The 16,734-nt window shown below is 47.2% G+C and overlaps 1 pseudogene across 1 annotated transcript; it reads left to right on the top strand.

Moving 5' to 3' along the window:
- Nucleotides 1-1,887: 1,887 nt before the first annotated feature.
- Nucleotides 1,888-8,815, top strand: LOC310780560 (beta-1,4-galactosyltransferase 1 pseudogene; annotated as a pseudogene). The gene is made up of 2 exons: nt 1,888-2,259; nt 7,895-8,815. The product of its transcript is annotated as a beta-1,4-galactosyltransferase 1 pseudogene (transcript).
- The last annotated feature ends 7,919 nt before the right edge of the window (nt 8,816-16,734 follow it).

The raw sequence follows: 16,734 nt of genomic DNA on the forward strand, positions 1-16,734 counted from the left end.
GCAGGCAAGACGTTCAGTGACGTTAGCATAGGCTAACGTTGGAGCTAGCGTAAAAGCTGCAGTAGTTCAACATAAACAGTGATCGCGTTAGGCGAGTTTACAAGTATTTAAGACAAAGGAGCAACACCCGAGCTTCACCATGTCGGAGCCACCACCACAAGCGTTCTTCCAGAGCTCCCCACCGTCGGAGTTTGACTTCACTCGCCCAGAGGAATGGCCGCTTTGGCTGAGCCGTTTCGAACGTTTTCGGCAGGCATCAGGCTTGGATAAACAATCACAGGAGAAGCAAGTCAACACTCTGCTGTACACGATGGGGCCAGAGGCAGAGTCTATTATCAGATGCAGGGATGTTACGGCCGATCAGCTGAAGGATTATGGCATCATCAAGACGCAGCTTTCCAACCACTTCATCCCCCGGCGCAACTTGATATTTGAGCGTGCCAGATTCCACAAGCGAGTTCAAGAGAGGGGTGAGTCCATGGATAGCTTCATCAAAGCATTATATGAGCTGATTGAACATTGCGAGTATGGGAGAATACGTGACGAGCTCATTAGAGACAGATTGGTCGTTGGTCTCAGAGATGCTAAGCTATCTGAAAAGCTGCAAATGGATCCAGGTCTTGCATTAGAGAAGGCAAAAACACTGTCTCCAAAATGAGGCTGTCAAGAAACAACAAAGCCTCTTTCAGATCGAAGGCCAAATCGAGCAGACAGTGGATGCTGTAGCAGCAAAGGGAAATCCATTTAAAAACACCAGCACCCTGAGATCACACCAGACGGATCACGACAACAGGGAGCCAGAAATTCCAACCTCACACTTCAAGGCAATACAAGATACAAGATACTTTTATTGCCACACAACCAGGTTGGTGGTATTTAGTTTCAGTACAGTTTACTGTGAAGCTCTGCAAGAGACAGGACATACATGAATACATTTAACATTTAACATTTAACCCCTCTTCCCAACAATACATAAATACAGCACACAAACAAGTCAAACAGTCCAACAGGTGTTTAGAGGGTGTGAGGCCTAAGGGGGGAGAGGAAGTGGGGGACCGATAGAGTTCAGGGTTCGTATGGCTGTTGGGAAAAAGCTGTCCTTGAAGCGGGTGGTTTTGGGGTGGATGGACCTGAAGCGTCTGCCTGAGGGTAGAGGCTGGAACAGATGGTGTGCTGGGTGGGAGGGGTCCTTGGCAATTTTGCCTGCACGGGTGACGGTACGGGAGGTGAAGATGGAGTCCAGGGAGGGGAGGTCACAACCAATGATTTTGGAGGCCTTTTTGATGATGCGTTGAAGTTTGTTTATAAGGGATTTGTCGGCTGTGCCGAACCAGACACCACCCACAATGTGGGTGGTGTCTGGTTCACCACCCACAATGTGGGTGGTGTGGCAGGAGCTCTCACAATACACAATCATGCCCCGCAAAAGAGGCAACTTGCAGGAAGTGCCAGAAGAAGGGTCACTTTGCAGCAGTCTGTAGGTCCCGCCCAGTGCTGTCGGAGGTGTCACAAGACCCAGTGCTGTCGGAGGTGTCACAAGACCCAGTGCTGTCGGAGGTGTCACAAGACCCAGTGCTGTCGGAGGTGTCACAAGACCCAGAGGAAGAAGATGCCTTTCTTGGCGCCCTTGAGGTTGACGCTGGGGAGCCGTGGGTTACAGTCATTAGCCTGGGGGGGGGTCATAATGTGTTGAGTACACACTCCGGCAGCTGAAGGACGCCAAAATCTTTCACGAAGCTCGATGCTAAATCTGGCTTCTGGCAGATTCCTCGCTCTCCTGAGTCAATGCTCCTAACCACCTTTATCCTCCCTGGGGAGACCCCCGAGGGCCCGTGGCAGAAAGTCGGGGCAGATCTCTTCCATCTGGACAATTCCATGTATCTCGTCATGTTTGACTATTTCACCAGGCTCATTGAGGTTGCCAAACTGCAGTCAACGACCTCACAAGCGGTTGTGGAGTGCATCAAGTCCTGGTTTGCCCGCCAGGGGGTCCCTCTGCACGTAATAACAGACAATGGACCACAGTTCTCCTCCGACACCTTCCGGCTGTTTGCACAGGCCTGGGGCTTCACACATGTGACCTCCAGCCCCCTGTACCCCCAGAGCAACCGTGCAGCAGAACGCGCTGTGCGCACAGCAAAGCAACTCCTCAGGAAATCACCTGACCCCTACCTGGCCCTACTGACCTACCGCTCCAGGCCCCTTGCCAGTGGCTACAGCCCATCAGAGCTTCTCCAAGGGAGGCGACTCCGCACAACGGTGCCAACTCATCCCAGAGAGTTCCCCAAACGTTTGAGTAGCCAGTCAGATTGAAAAAGTAGCCGGATCATGTTCGAGGCGTTTGTTCCAGTGGTCCATTTGCCAATTAATAAACAAACCTCAAATATGTATCCATGAGTGTGACAATTGAAATAATACAAATGAACATTCTTATAAAGGCCCAATGCTCAATTTAATTATAAATAAAACAATATCCATATTGCAAAACACAAACAGGCAATGTATATTTTTAAGAACAAAGAAAATACTAATAACTATGTTTCCCCACAGGATTTGGAGAGATTGTGGTGGGTGGACCTTGCTTGGACCCTCTTGGGGGGTCCGGGGGGCCATGCCCCCTGTAAGAAAAATGTGTACATTTTAAACTAAAATGCATGAATCTGGTTCACTTTGAGAACCAATTTAACAGGCTAGATCAGGGGTGGGCAATTATTTTTCATGGGGGGCCACATGAGAAACCCAGATTGTTGCTGGGGGCCGAACAAATATTGTCATGCCGTAACCCAGGAACTTTGATGATAGAGAGGGCCACAAAACAATGTCCTCGCTACCAGAGGGCCAGATTTTGCTGAGGGTTGGGGGCCAAACGGCGCCGACGCAGACAAATCTGGGGCATTTGAAGTCAGGTTTAGAGGAATAACTCATTTTAAATTAACAGTTGTGATGTCATTATTCAGTCTTAAACACCAATATTTGATCCTTTTCTCACTATGTCACCACTTGCTCTCCCTGCAGGGCTTGAAATTAACTTTTTTGACTACCTGCCAATATGGCTGGTAGAAGTTACCAGCCAATTAGAATTTCCACTAGCCAAAATGTTTTCTAGAAATAAACCAGAATATGAGTGGGTTAATTTAAGCATAAGTATCAGTAAGTGGCCTTACTAAAAGGCTTTTAGCCTTTTAGTCATAACGATTATTGAAAGAGATTCCATATTCCAGACTGAAATGTTATAACAGAAGTGGAGTATTGGCCAGAATGACATGAACATTTGGACACTTATTCAGCGGGTATCTTGTACGTTCAGGTGCACTGTAAAAAAAAAAAAAAAAAAAATTGCAGTGTATAAAGTAACCGGTAGGCCAGAGGCCAGTAGGCGGAGAAATCGCCGGCTACCGGGGCTTGGGGAACTCCCTGCAAGCGCCCTCTCTTTCTCTGCTCGCCGCCTCTGACATGCAGCCAGAGAGCAGACTATTTACCCACAAGCCCCCTCTCTTTCTCTGCTCGCCGCCTCTGACATGCAGCCAGAGAGCAGACTATTTACCCACAAGCCCCCTCTCTTTCTCTGCTCGCCGCCTCTGACATGCAGCCAGAGAGCAGACTATTTACCCACAAGCCCCCTCTCTTTCTCTGCTCGCCGTCTCAGCAGCATCTTCTTAATTGAGGCCCCGTGCTGAGTCAGCGCAGATGGCTTTCTCTGTGCCGACAAATCAGGGAAATCAATACACACACACACACACACACACACACACACACGTTTGAAAGAATAGGATGTAGTGTAGCATCCATGTTTACTCATTTGTTGGTTATATTCACCTTATGTTCGCTGCAATGGGCCAAATTCTTCCGGGTCGTGTTAACACTACCGGCGGTCACGGCGTGAAGTATAAAAGAACGTCGAGGAAGAGAGTAGTTTTTGTAGCAGACAGTGCAGGGGGTAAAACAAAGAACGTACTGTAGCCTACTACTTTGAGCTCGGTACACAGCAAGCAAGCGGAGTATCGACTGTTAGCCAGGTCAGATAACGTTATCGTCGACAATGACGAACACTTTCATGTAAAACATACCTGGACTCCAACAAAGAAAGCTTCAGAAGGTTTTCTCTCCTCCGAGCGCAGCTCGAGCCACTTACGTCTATAAGACCCGCAGACGTTAACGTAATTCCCTGGAATGCGAGAATTAACGAGCCAGTTACATGGCGTTGCATTCTTAGACATTGCCGTTTGCTTTTATTTGGTATGTTACATACAATTGGCTAAATTATTAGTTAATTCAGAGTTAGATGATATTGGAGCAGCCAGCCATTTTCTTTTTCTTTTTTTTTGCCAGAAGTCGTCACACGACCACACAACCGGGTCAAATGGGCGTGGCTACATAAGGTGAATATACTGAAAAAAAAAAAAAAAAATTGTTCCCATTTTGAATTACCGTACTTTCCGTACTATAAGGCGCACCTGAATATAAGCCGCAGCAGCTAAATTGAATGATTGTTACATACTGTATATAAGCCGCACTGGACTATAAGCCGCAGGTGTTTTAATGTTTAATTACCAACCAGGAGGAGGCGTAGCGCCTGCCTGTAACAGAGATCTCCGTGTCTTATCAGCGGAGACCGTTTTGAGTCCTTACCCTCATCGTCGTAACACAGCCATCTCCATCTTTTGAAGCATGATGTTAGATTACAACGAGCTAGTTGTGTGGCTTAGCCTTCCAAAATGTTGCCGTTAATTTTTTAGAATGTAATACATAGAATTGGGAACGTTACATTCAATTTCATTCAGACTGTCTTTCTGGCTCAATCGCCGCCATTTTTCCCCCGGAGCGAGGGAGGGTGGGAGGAGGGAGGGTGTTTTACAGTAGTGGCTGAGAGAGCGTAGTGGCTCAGTGCTCCAAGCAGGTCGCGAGGCACATTTTTTGCAACATCATCCAATCAGGGTCTGTCTAGATAGTGCACTCCCAGGCTGCCAAGTAGTATTCTTCCGGTCTCCTAAAGGGCAGCTTGTGATTGGCTGTCTCTCCGTGTCATGAAGCTTCATTGGCTCCCAAGTTTCCTTAGGGGGCGTGGTGGTAGTGGCGAAAAAGTGTTTGGAAGTCGCACTCTCTCTATAGCGAAAGCAGCTTGGGCGAGAACAAACAGCACAGCAGCTAACATGGCGTCGCCTGTCTGGCAATTTTACAACTTGTTGGAGAAGGACAACAAATTTGCCGTTTGCATTGTGTGCTCAAAGGAGATACCGCGTGGAGGAACGCAGCAGAAGAGTTTCAACACTACGAACCTCATAAGACATTTGAAGGTTTCCCACGTCAAGGAATTTGAGGAGTTTACAAAGTTGACGAGCGCTAAGGCAGCGAAAGAGCGTGCAGCAACCCAAACGCCACTAACTCGGCTAACTGTAACAGAGACATTGAAACGACAGCAAGAAACGAAAAGAAATAAATGCAAAGCTAATGGAATTCATATGTCTTGATCAGCAGCCGCTGTCTGTTGTGGAGGACCTCGGGTTCAAACGCCTCATGTCCTGCTTGGATCCACGTTACACGCTGCCAGGACGTAAATATTTAACTGACGTTTGCCTGCCGGAATTATACCAAATTGTGTACAAGCACATCGAGAGCCTTATGAAAGACAACACCACGTCAATCAGCTTCACGACTGACATTTGGAGTTCGAGTGTCTGTCCTATGTCCATGCTGAGCCTAACTGCGCAGTTTATTGATGAAAAGTTCGACCTGAACAAAGTTGTACTTCACTCACAAGAGTTTTCTGGGTCACACACCGCAGAGGCTATCGCTGCAGCTTTCACAGGCTCTTTCATACACAGATCGCGCAAAAGTTGCCGTTTAGGAGTCCCGTAAAGCGAGCCGCCTCGCCACAGAAATTGCTTTCACACGAGCCAAGCAGCACGGCCACATTACCGTGCTGCTCTGTACTTTCAGGTGAAATCCCCCGCTCCCGCATTGAAAGGCGAGCGGAGGGATTTCCTGCTCCTCCTAGCCCAAATGAATATTTTCATAGGTTAGTGTAGCCTATAGGCTACTGTATGATGAACAAATTCATTCAACAACAAGACTTCCCTCCTTCTCCTAGTCCGCTGAGCAGGGAGGATAGGTGCACTCGCATGGTGGGCGGGCAGATCGATATGGTGTCCTACTAAAATTGGAACGATACACGACCGCCCGCATATCAAACAGCTGCAGTCTGCATAACGTTCGTCGGGGAAATAGTATAGGCTATAAATGCACATGACTACTTAACGTTAACTAATGTCAACATCGTTTGAGCATAAAGCCTGACATGTTCCAAGCTGTGTTGGTGCACATGTTGTGTACATAGTATTATATTTTTTGTTTTATAAGACTATTTATTTTTCCACAGGAAAGCTACAGTATACAGTCTACTCTGTAAGCTCCAAGTTGTCTCTAAGAGAGTGTCGGTTTAAACTAATAAAACGGTTGTCAATTCATGATACTTTCTCATCTCCTAATTTTAATACTTAATATACAATGTCGATGTTGTTAAGAATAATTAAATATATGAATAATGCGACACAATAAATAGAAGGCTTGAATTGATGGACACGGTGATCGGTGATCGGCCATATCGGGATCGGCAGATACTGCTTCCAGTGATCGGTGATCGGTGATCGGCCTCAAAAAAGCTGATCGGAGCATCTCTACTACAGGACAATAATGACATCGCCATAGCACAACACAACACAGTGGGAGTCAGTGGTGTCTATCCTGTCCATCACTGGAAACCCACAATCACTGCTGACATGCAGCCAGAGAGCAGGCTATTTACCCACAAGCATGTGGTGTCCTGAGCTCTGCAGTGCGCACAGAGGTGTGGTGTCCTGAGCTATCTGTCAACCCAGCAGACCACCTGCTCGGCATTAGCCTGGGTAAACCCAGCCTCCACGTGACCTCTATGTGCTGAGTCACGAAACTTACGATACAGGCATAGCCTGTGACGTCACGTTGAAGGCTGGGTTTACCCAGGCTAGGTCGGCATGAGCATGTAAGTGAAGTTGACCACACTCGCTGCAGTGTAGCTGCTGAATGTTGCCAAACTCCATTCATAGTTTCCAGTTTATCGATGTTTACAATGCAACCGGCACGCATACTCTCTGCAGCGAAGGAGTTATGACATCACTGATGATGTCACTATGTCATGACATCACTGTCTGCCATAAATCACTGATGATATGACACTGATGTCACAGAGCACTCGATGTAATCAGTGATGTCACTCGAGCAGTGTCATCAGTGAGTGATGTCACTTGAGCAATTACACTCTTACTCTATTGTAGGGCGGCTTAAATTAGTTCAAGAAAGGCTGGTTGTAGAAAAGGAAACCATGCACATGGGAACACCCACGGGCCGGATTCAAACCAGCGACCTAACGATGGTGTCACTGCAGCATGACATCACAGCAGGTGCACCTGTGATTCATCGGTGATGTCATAGTTGCTGTGGTGATGTCATCTCATCGGTGATGTCAGTTGCTGCTGTGATGTCAGTGGTGATGTCATACATGCCAGGATATAAATAAGCGATGTTTCAGTATCTCTCTCTCGAGGCGGTAATGCAACATCTTGGATGCCAACTGCCGTAAAACAAAAGAGAAGAAGAAGATATCTCTCTCTCCGATTCTCTGTTCAACTGCCACATACTCGATCTGCTGCAAAGCTTGAAAGACATCGCCGTGGTTCTTATCGGTCATCTGTCGCGAGTTCCGATCTAAATAATCCAGCACAAATTAAGAGGAAGCTACAACTTCCCTACACTGGTCAAGATGCCGAATTTCAAAAGAACATGTAAGCTTCTGGTTTTACTTCTCATCTCGCTCATTTTAATCTTCTACATGTATGACCTCATGTTCGCCCTTGTACAGAACCAGCAGCAGTCCAACACGCAGCAAGAAGAAGCCAAAGATCAAGTGCAGGAAGTGAAAGTTGCGGAAAGTACCAAAAAGCTGGAGAAATGTCCCGAAACATCTCCTCTGCTGGTGGGTCCTCTGGGGGTGGAGTTCAGCTCTCCGGTCAACCTGGAGCAAGTCAGGAAGGAAAACCCAAATGTGCAGGCGGGCGGCCGCTTCCAGCCTGCGGACTGCAAGGCGCAGCAGAAAGTGGCCGTCATCATCCCCTTCCGCAAACGAGACGAACACCTCAAGTACTGGCTCTACTACCTGCACCCCATCCTGCAGCGGCAGCAGCTCGACTACGGAGTCTACGTCATCAACCAGGACGGGGACGAGATTTTCAACCGAGCCAAGCTTCTCAATGTGGGCTACGCCGAAGCGCTAAAGGAGTACGACTACGACTGCTTTGTCTTCAGCGATGTGGACCTCATCCCCATGGACGACCGCAACACGTACAAGTGTTTCAGTCAACCTCGCCATCTCTCCGTCTTAATAGACAAGTTTGACTTTAAGTTGGCATATTTTGAAATATATGGAGGTGTTTCCTCCTTGAGTAAGCAACAGTTCCAGAAGGTCAATGGCTTCTCCAACAACTACTGGGGCTGGGGAGGCGAGGATGACGATATGTACAACAGAATCATTTCCAAAGGCATGTCCATCTCGCGGCCCGAAGGAAGACTGGGGAAATGGAGGATGATCCAACACAACAGAGACAAGCTGAACCCGGTAAACCCACACGGTCCTGAGCTCATCAGACACACCAGAGAGACCATGCATAAAGATGGCATCAACTCCTTCTCATACAAAGTAGTCAAAATCGAGGAAGAAGCGCTATACACCAACATCACAGTGGATGTGGGGAAACCAACAGATACAGATACATTACATCACTGACTTTCCAGTCTGGCTGTGGATAGATACTCCTTGGATGGGAGACTGGGGCTGGAACTGGTGTTGGAGGACCAGTGGTAGGAGGTGCTCTTCTCTGTCTGGTCTCTGGCCGCACTATTCTGCCCTACAAAGCCTAACCGCAGTTGTAGTAATAGCTCCTCCTCAGCCGGTTAGAGAGTTATGCTATGCACATGTATGACGGGGCGCTGCGCACGCGGCGACTCGGCAGAACGGAGCAGATGGTCTATTTGGAATCTGTACATATTGCAACAAATGGATATGTATTATAATATTGAAGCGTGCCTTTATTACTTTTCAAACTAGTAATAATGTTATTATAATTCTGGAGTGTGCCTTTATTACTACTCTCAAACTAGTAATGATGTTGTAATAACCACTACTGCCTGATGTTAACCAAAGTGCCCTTCTGGGACATGTATTAAACTGATTAAACTGATTGATTGATTGATTGATTGATTAATTGATGTTGTATATTAAGTGCTCCCATAGGGGGCACTGCAGTAGTTCTGGAGCTGTGTGATGCAGGAGTTTTGGGCGAGGAAGAATAAAGCTTGTCTCAGTCTAGACTGGGTCTTCAACCTGACCAGACGTGTCATGAGTCTGTCTAACTCAACATGGTGTCAGAAGTGGCTCACAATAGTAGTCAAGCGGATCCACGTAAAACAGGGAATGAAGTAAGCGTGCGAATGGCAGCACTGAATGTTTGTCACGTAATCGGCGGCCGAGTAGCCTAGCAGGCAAGACGTTCAGTGACGTTAGCATAGGCTAACGTTGGAGCTAGCGTAAAAGCTGCAGTAGTTCAACATAAACAGTGATCGCGTTAGGCGAGTTTACAAGTATTTAAGACAAAGGAGCAACACCCGAGCTTCACCATGTCGGAGCCACCACCACAAGCGTTCTTCCAGAGCTCCCCACCGTCGGAGTTTGACTTCACTCGCCCAGAGGAATGGCCGCTTTGGCTGAGCCGTTTCGAACGTTTTCGGCAGGCATCAGGCTTGGATAAACAATCACAGGAGAAGCAAGTCAACACTCTGCTGTACACGATGGGGCCGGAGGCAGAGTCTATTATCAGATGCAGGGATGTTACGGCCGATCAGCTGAAGGATTATGGCATCATCAAGACGCAGCTTTCCAACCACTTCATCCCCCGGCGCAACTTGATATTTGAGCGTGCCAGATTCCACAAGCGAGTTCAAGAGAGGGGTGAGTCCATGGATAGCTTCATCAAAGCATTATATGAGCTGATTGAACATTGCGAGTATGGGAGAATACGTGACGAGCTCATTAGAGACAGATTGGTCGTTGGTCTCAGAGATGCTAAGCTATCTGAAAAGCTGCAAATGGATCCAGGTCTTAGATTAGAGAAGGCAAAAACACTGTGTCTCCAAAATGAGGCTGTCAAGAAACAACAAAGCCTCTTTCAGATCGAAGGCCAAATCGAGCAGACAGTGGATGCTGTAGCAGCAAAGGGAAATCCATTTAAAAACACCAGCACCCTGAGATCACACCAGACGGATCACGACAACAGGGAGCCAGAAATTCCAACCTCACACTTCAAGGCAATACAAGATACAAGATACTTTTATTGCCACACAACCAGGTTGGTGGTATTTAGTTTCAGTACAGTTTACTGTGAAGCTCTGCAAGAGACAGGACATACATGAATACATTTAACATTTAACATTTAACCCCTCTTCCCAACAATACATAAATACAGCACACAAACAAGTCAAACAGTCCAACAGGTGTTTAGAGGGTGTGAGGCCTAAGGGGGGAGAGGAAGTGGGGGACCGATAGAGTTCAGGGTTCGTATGGCTGTTGGGAAAAAGCTGTCCTTGAAGCGGGTGGTTTTGGGGTGGATGGACCTGAAGCGTCTGCCTGAGGGTAGAGGCTGGAACAGATGGTGTGCTGGGTGGGAGGGGTCCTTGGCAATTTTGCCTGCACGGGTGACGGTACGGGAGGTGAAGATGGAGTCCAGGGAGGGGAGGTCACAACCAATGATTTTGGAGGCCTTTTTGATGATGCGTTGAAGTTTGTTTATAAGGGATTTGTCGGCTGTGCCGAACCAGACACCACCCACAATGTGGGTGGTGTCTGGTTCACCACCCACAATGTGGGTGGTGTGGCAGGAGCTCTCACAATACACAATCATGCCCCGCAAAAGAGGCAACTTGCAGGAAGTGCCAGAAGAAGGGTCACTTTGCAGCAGTCTGTAGGTCCCGCCCAGTGCTGTCGGAGGTGTCACAAGACCCAGTGCTGTCGGAGGTGTCACAAGACCCAGTGCTGTCGGAGGTGTCACAAGACCCAGTGCTGTCGGAGGTGTCACAAGACCCAGAGGAAGAAGATGCCTTTCTTGGCGCCCTTGAGGTTGACGCTGGGGAGCCGTGGGTTACAGTCATTAGCCTGGGGGGGGGTCATAATGTGTCGAGTACACACTCCGGCAGCTGAAGGACGCCAAAATCTTTCACGAAGCTCGATGCTAAATCTGGCTTCTGGCAGATTCCTCGCTCTCCTGAGTCAATGCTCCTAACCACCTTTATCCTCCCTGGGGAGACCCCCGAGGGCCCGTGGCAGAAAGTCGGGGCAGATCTCTTCCATCTGGACAATTCCATGTATCTCATCATGTTTGACTATTTCACCAGGCTCATTGAGGTTGCCAAACTGCAGTCAACGACCTCACAAGCGGTTGTGGAGTGCATCAAGTCCTGGTTTGCCCGCCAGGGGGTCCCTCTGCACGTAATAACAGACAATGGACCACAGTTCTCCTCCGACACCTTCCGGCTGTTTGCACAGGCCTGGGGCTTCACACATGTGACCTCCAGCCCCCTGTACCCCCAGAGCAACCGTGCAGCAGAACGCGCTGTGCGCACAGCAAAGCAACTCCTCAGGAAATCACCTGACCCCTACCTGGCCCTACTGACCTACCACTCCAGGCCCCTTGCCAGTGGCTACAGCCCATCAGAGCTTCTCCAAGGGAGGCGACTCCGCACAACGGTGCCAACTCATCCCAGAGAGTTCCCCAAACGTTTGAGTAGCCAGTCAGATTGAAAAAGTAGCCGGATCATGTTCGAGGCGTTTGTTCCAGTGGTCCATTTGCCAATTAATAAACAAACCTCAAATATGTATCCATGAGTGTGACAATTGAAATAATACAAATGAACATTCTTATAAAGGCCCAATGCTCAATTTAATTATAAATAAAACAATATCCATATTGCAAAACACAAACAGGCAATGTATATTTTTAAGAACAAAGAAAATACTAATAACTATGTTTCCCCACAGGATTTGGAGAGATTGTGGTGGGTGGACCTTGCTTGGACCCTCTTGGGGGGTCCGGGGGGCCATGCCCCCTGTAAGAAAAATGTGTACATTTTAAACTAAAATGCATGAATCTGGTTCACTTTGAGAACCAATTTAACAGGCTAGATCAGGGGTGGGCAATTATTTTTCATGGGGGGCCACATGAGAAACCCAGATTGTTGCTGGGGGCCGAACAAATATTGTCATGCCGTAACCCAGGAACTTTGATGATAGAGAGGGCCACAAAACAATGTCCTCGCTACCAGAGGGCCAGATTTTGCTGAGGGTTGGGGGCCAAACGGCGCCGACGCAGACAAATCTGGGGCATTTGAAGTCAGGTTTAGAGGAATAACTCATTTTAAATTAACAGTTGTGATGTCATTATTCAGTCTTAAACACCAATATTTGATCCTTTTCTCACTATGTCACCACTTGCTCTCCCTGCAGGGCTTGAAATTAACTTTTTTGACTACCTGCCAATATGGCTGGTAGAAGTTACCAGCCAATTAGAATTTCCACTAGCCAAAATGTTTTCTAGAAATAAACCAGAATATGAGTGGGTTAATTTAAGCATAAGTATCAGTAAGTGGCCTTACTAAAAGGCTTTTAGCCTTTTAGTCACAACGATTATTGAAAGAGATTCCATATTCCAGACTGAAATGTTATAACAGAAGTGGAGTATTGGCCAGAATGACATGAACATTTGGACACTTATTCAGCGGGTATCTTGTACGTTCAGGTGCACTGTAAAAAAAAAAAAAAAAAAAATTGCAGTGTATAAAGTAATCGGTAGGCCAGAGGCCAGTAGGCGGAGAAATCGCCGGCTACCGGGCTTGGGGAACTCCCTGCAAGCGCCCTCTCTTTCTCTGCTCGCCGCCTCTGACATGCAGCCAGAGAGCAGACTATTTACCCACAAGCCCCCTCTCTTTCTCTGCTCGCCGCCTCTGACATGCAGCCAGAGAGCAGACTATTTACCCACAAGCCCCCTCTCTTTCTCTGCTCGCCGCCTCTGACATGCAGCCAGAGAGCAGACTATTTACCCACAAGCCCCCTCTCTTTCTCTGCTCGCCGTCTCAGCAGCATCTTCTTAATTGAGGCCCCGTGCTGAGTCAGCGCAGATGGCTTTCTCTGTGCCGACAAATCAGGGAAATCAATACACACACACACACACACACACGTTTGAAAGAATAGGATGTAGTGTAGCATCCATGTTTACTCATTTGTTGGTTATATTCACCTTATGTTCGCTGCAATGGGCCAAATTCTTCCGGGTCGTGTTAACACTACCGGCGGTCACGGCGTGAAGTATAAAAGAACGTCGAGGAAGAGAGTAGTTTTTGTAGCAGACAGTGCAGGGGGTAAAACAAAGAACGTACTGTAGCCTACTACTTTGAGCTCGGTACACAGCAAGCAAGCGGAGTATCGACTGTTAGCCAGGTCAGATAACGTTATCGTCGACAATGACGAACACTTTCATGTAAAACATACCTGGACTCCAACAAAGAAAGCTTCAGAAGGTTTTCTCTCCTCCGAGCGCAGCTCGAGCCACTTACGTCTATAAGACCCGCAGACGTTAACGTAATTCCCTGGAATGCGAGAATTAACGAGCCAGTTACATGGCGTTGCATTCTTAGACATTGCCGTTTGCTTTTATTTGGTATGTTACATACAATTGGCTAAATTATTAGTTAATTCAGAGTTAGATGATATTGGAGCAGCCAGCCATTTTCTTTTTCTTTTTTTTTGCCAGAAGTCGTCACACGACCACACAACCGGGTCAAATGGGCGTGGCTACATAAGGTGAATATACTGAAAAAAAAAAAAAAAAATTGCTCCCATTTTGAATTACCGTACTTTCCGTACTATAAGGCGCACCTGAATATAAGCCGCAGCAGCTAAATTGAATGATTGTTACATACTGTATATAAGCCGCACTGGACTATAAGCCGCAGGTGTTTTAATGTTTAATTACCAACCAGGAGGAGGCGTAGCGCCTGCCTGTAACAGAGATCTCCGTGTCTTATCAGCGGAGACCGTTTTGAGTCCTTACCCTCATCGTCGTAACACAGCCATCTCCATCTTTTGAAGCATGATGTTAGATTACAACGAGCTAGTTGTGTGGCTTAGCCTTCCAAAATGTTGCCGTTAATTTTTTAGAATGTAATACATAGAATTGGGAACGTTACATTCAATTTCATTCAGACTGTCTTTCTGGCTCAATCGCCGCCATTTTTCCCCCGGAGCGAGGGAGGGTGGGAGGAGGGAGGGTGTTTTACAGTAGTGGCTGAGAGAGCGTAGTGGCTCAGTGCTCCAAGCAGGTCGCGAGGCACATTTTTTGCAACATCATCCAATCAGGGTCTGTCTGTCTTGCTCTCGTTCTGTCTCTCGTACCAAAATCCATAGATTTAGGAGGTCCCCTAGTGGCCGTTAGCTGTAAAAATCCATAGATTAGCCGCACCGTTATATAAGCCGCAGGGCCGAAAAATGGGGGAAAAGCCGCGGCTTATAGTCCGAAAAGTACGGTAACCTGACGCTGCCAGATGGACGGTTAGCTTCACATTACGTTTCACTAAACCAGTCCATCTGGGAATGCAGTAATCCAACCCGCTGACGGAGGCGGGCACTTTTTCCAAGCTACTTGGCAGGTGATTGGATGACCCATCTGTCTATCACCGCTGGTGCGTGTTAACTTCAACCAATCAGATCGCCATGCCTCTGACGTCACGTTTGCGACCGGAGGAAGGTGCCTGTGCCTGATCTCCGTGGTAGTCTATCATTGATTGAGTCCTCACCGTCCTCATCGTCGTAAAGTCGCCTTCAAAGCATGACGTTCGATTATAACGAACTAGTTGTGTGGCTTATCCTTCCCAAATGTTGAGGGTCGTTTTTATTTATTTAATACATAGAATTGGGAACGTTACATTCAATTTCATTCAGACCGCCTGTCACTTCCGCGGCGGCAGCCATGTTGACGAGTGAAAAGAACTACAAAGACCATGTACCCACTACTTGCCCAGATGAGCCTAAGCCCGCCTAAGGCTGCCGCTGATTCGACGAGCCGGCCATGGTTCGGGTTTCTAAGCCAATCATCTTAACTGCCTGTGCATGGCAAGATGGATTACGTCGAGAGAATTCTCTTTTGATCTCGCAAGGTTATCCATCTTGCAAGCAAGGTTAATTTTTAATGAGTTGACATAAAAGATGACGTGGTCTGCGCTTGTGAGGCCAGTTGGATGCACTGCCAAATTCTTGGAAACAACATTAGAGATGGCTTATGGTAGTGAAATGAACATTCAATTCACGGGACGGGCACCAGCTCTGGTGGAGATTCCTGCAGTCAGCATGCCAATCGCTCGCACACTCCCTCACAACTATGCCATACATATCTGTGGCATTGTGTTGTTGTCTCTTTTAGAGTGGTGGAGCTATAATGCCACACCTGCCAGGTCCATGGATTTACTTGGCAAGCGAGAAGTGTTCATACTAATGTGTCAACAAAATGGGAGAGAAGTATTTTGTGTGGATAGACAAGGTCTTTAAGTTTGAGTTAAATTCATGAAAAATTTGAGCAAAAAGAAAGTGTTTTTTGTTCAGTATATTTGTCCAGAAAAGAGTCTCTCTCTCTCAATGATCTAGAGTCCACTGAGGCAAAAGAGCCAGAGTCGAACCAAGAGGTGATCACACATTCTGATGGGAAGGCGAGGAGGAAAGCAAAAACAGTGAAGTTAATTTTTATTATTTCCGTGGGGAAATTCATCCTCTGCATTTGACCCATCCTCTACTAGGAACCTTCCTAGAACTAGAAGCAGTGGGCAGCCACAGTGGGCAGCCTCAGTGCAGCGCCCGGGGACCAACTCCATTTTTATTGCCACTGACAGGAGTATTAACCCCAACACTAACATGCATGTCTTTGATGGTGGAAGGAAACCGGTGCACCCAGAGGAAACGCACACAAACACAGGGAGAACATGCAAACTCCACACAGAAAGGACCTGGGGACGGACTGGGGTTCGAACCCGGGACCTTCTTGCTGTGAGGCTACAGTGCTAACCGCTGAGTCACGCAAAGTATTTTATGATCAATCCTAAAGGTTTGGTGGGAAACATCAGGTAGAATTTATCATTAGAACATTCTGAGATTTCTGTGTTTAAATCTGCCCAACAGGAGAAACTCTTTGGATCCTGTGCTATAACGGATTTGTTTTCACCAGCAGCCTGTTGATTGTAAGTAAGGATGTCAAGTTGATACTAAATGTTATGTTGAAACCAGTTGCAACATAGTATCAAGGTACAACTTAACTAGCAGATCGTGAAGGGGAAACTGACTAAATATTGTCTCAGACAGAAATGTTTTCAAACTCTGTGGCCAAAGGTTATAAGGTATATAAACGGTATCAGGTTGTATCTGGAGTGTGTGCGTGCGTGTGTGTGTGTGTGTGTGTGTGTGTGTGTGTGTGTGTGTGCGGCACGCACGTGCATGGGTGCGTTTGTTGTGTTGTGTTGTGTTTAATACACATTTATTTTCTTAGCTGACGGACTGTATATTTTTGTAAAATTAATTTGATCTCTTTATTGATTTAGAGAATGAAATGAAACATG

This window comes from Poromitra crassiceps (genome assembly GCF_964638095.1).
Source record: "Poromitra crassiceps genome assembly, chromosome: 8".
NCBI lineage: Eukaryota > Metazoa > Chordata > Actinopteri > Beryciformes > Melamphaidae > Poromitra > Poromitra crassiceps.